This window comes from Pseudorca crassidens, chromosome 5, assembly GCF_039906515.1.
Source record: "Pseudorca crassidens isolate mPseCra1 chromosome 5, mPseCra1.hap1, whole genome shotgun sequence".
In the NCBI taxonomy this organism is placed as follows: domain Eukaryota; kingdom Metazoa; phylum Chordata; class Mammalia; order Artiodactyla; family Delphinidae; genus Pseudorca; species Pseudorca crassidens.
The window spans coordinates 123,308,523-123,311,703 of NC_090300.1; positions in this window are offsets into that span (position 1 = coordinate 123,308,523).

A 3,181-nucleotide genomic window follows, 5' to 3' on the forward strand; every position below is an offset into this window, starting at 1 on the left:
TGACCTAGAACAGATCCTCAATGGCTGCCCAAGTCCATTTTTGTATGCCTGAACTGTGATTACTGAATTATAATTTCAATTTGTCAACAATGTCCTGATTTTGAATTTCAAAAATTCCTTTAGTTTTACTTTTCTTATGTTATATATTTGAATTAAATTATATTTAGAAATAGGGTTATATTACCTCACTTGTAGAGAAGTTCATCTTTCACTCTTCCTCCTTATTTTAACTGAAAAATGTTTTAAGTAAGGTTTACTACTGCGTTATTTCTTAATGACAGAATTTGATGATTTTTTTTCACTTTCATTTTTGTACTTTTCTGCATTACATAAAATCTTGGTAACATGTATATGTTGATTTTATAATAATAACTGAGTAATTTTTAACAATAAGATAAAGTACTAGAAGCACATACAATGTGTTTCGTGATTTATTCTAGATCATGGGAACATTTATGGTTGTGATTTTCTTCTTTGTACTTTTCTATATTTCAAAATGTGAATGAATAAAAAATGATTTTTTAAAAAGCAACAAGTAACCAAAAGGTTTTTCATAGTATGCATGTAATTATTGAAATATTTTCTGTTACATACATTTTACTGCTTTATTGACTATAAAAGTAACACATGGTTATTCTTTTTTTTTTTTGGCTGCATTGGGTCCTCACTGCTACGCATGGGCTCTCTCTATTTGCCGCGAGCGGGGGCCCTCCCCGTTGCAGTGCGGGGGCTTCTCATTGCGGTGGCTTCTCCTGCTGCAGAGCGCGGGCCCCAGGTGCACAGGGTTCAGTAGTTGTGGCACACGGGCCCAGCTGCTCCACGGCATGTGGGAATCCCCCCGGACTAAGGCTCGAACCTGTGTCCCCCGCATTGGCAGGCAGATTCTCAACCACTGTGCCACCAGGGAAGACCTGGTTATTCTTTAAAAAATGTGAACAGTGTAAAATGTCAACATATAAAATATATTTTAAAATGTAAAGAAAATATGTAAACAATCATGGCAGTCTATATTCCATTACACAGTGGTAGGCTCTATAAATAAGCATTTTCTTCTGGTTTCTTATTGTGTATATAATCCACTGGGAGGAATGTCCTCCTGGAGAAGGATAGTGACAATCTGTTCACTGCTATATCTCCTGTGCCCAGAACACTGCCTGCACATATGTGGCACTCAATTAATACTTCCTACTTCAAGTTACCATATAATCCAGCAATCCCATTCCTGGGCATATATCCAGAGAAAACTCTAATTCAAAAAGATACATGCACTCCAATGTTCATAGCAGCACTATTTACAATAGCCAAGACATGGAAGCAACCTAAATGTCCATCAAAAGATGAATGGGTGGCTTCCCTGGTGGCGTTGAGAGTCCGCCTGCCGATGCAGAGGACACGGGTTCGTGCCCTGGTCCGGGAAGATCCCACATGCTGAGGAGCGGCTGGGCCCGTGAGCCATGGCCGCTGAGCCTGCGCGTCCAGAGCCTGTGCTCCACAACGGGAGAGGCCACAGCAGTGAGAGCCCACGTATGGCAAAAAACAAACAAACAAACAAAAAAGATGCAGACGTAGAGAATGGACTTGAGGACATGGGGAGTGGGAAGGGTAAGCTGGGATGAAGTGAGAGAGTGGCATGGACTTATATATACTACCAAATGTAAAATAGATAGCTCGTGGGAAGCAGCCACATAGCACAGGGAGATCAGCTCGGTGCTTTGTGACCACCTAGAGGGGTGGGATAGGGAGGGTGGGAGGGAGACCCAAGAGGGAGGAGATATGGGGATATATGTATATGTATGGCTGATTCACTTTGTTATAAAGCAGAAAGTAACACACCATTGTAAAGCAATTATACTCCAATAAAGATGTTAAAAAATAAAAAGATGTGGTATATATACACAATGGAATGCTACTCAGCCATAAAAAATAATGAAACAATGCCATTTGCAGCAACATGGATAGACCTAGAGATTATCACAGTAAGTGAAGTAAGTCAGGGAAAGACAAATATGATATGATATCACTTTTATGTGGAACCTAAAATATGATACAAACGAACTTATTTAGAAAACAGAGATAGACTCACAGGGACTTCCCTGGTGGCGCAGTGGTTAAGAATCTGCCTGCCAATGCAGTGGACACGGGTTCGAGCCCTGGTCCGGGAAGATCTCACATGCTGCGGAGCAACTAAGACTGTGCGCCACAACTACTGAGCCCGTGCTCTAGAGCCCACGAGCCACAACTACTGAGGCCACATGCCACAACTACTGAAGCCTGAGCGCCTAGAGCCCATGCTCCGCAACAAGAGAAGCCACCACAATGAGAAGCCCACGCACCGTAAAGAAGAGTAGGCCCCGCTCGCCACAACTAGAGGAAGCCTGCATGCAGCAACGAAGACCCAACGCAGCCAAAAATTAATTAATTAATTAATTTTTAAAAAGAAATAGACTCACAGACATAGAAAACAAATTTATAGTTACCAAAGGGGGGGAGATAAATTAGGAGTTTGGGATTAGCTGATGCAAACTAGTATATATAAAATAGATAACCAACAAGGTCCTACTGTATAGCACAGGGAACTATATTCAATAAGCTATAAAGAAAAAGAATATGAAAAAGAATATATATGTATAAATGAATCAATTTGCTGTATACCAGAAACACAACATTGTACAACACAAATGAACTGTACTTCAATTAAAAAAATAAAGTACTTCCTACTTTAATTAACAAATGGTTTTAAATTGAGATAATGTAATATTTATGGGTTTGCATTTCTCTTTATCCATTTATTTCATATATGTAATAAACTATTCCCCATGTGACTAAACATTTTATTAAAACATTTTATGTCTGCTCATCGTCAATTACATGGAGTTCATTTATTTCACTATTTCCCTCTTGTTACACAGTTAAATTTTTCCTAAAATCTCATTTTTATAGAAGTTCAAGAAATAGCCTTGTACATAAATTTGTCTGCATATCTATTGAGGATTATCCCTCAGAACAGAGTCTAGGGGGCTTCCCTGGTGGCGCAGTGGTTAAGAATCTGCCTGCCAATGCAGGGGACACAGGTTCAAGCCCTGGTCCGGGAAGACCCCACATGCCGCGGAACAACAAAGCCCATGTGCCACAACTACTGAGCCTGCGCTCTAGAGCCCGCAAGCCACAACTACTGAGCCCA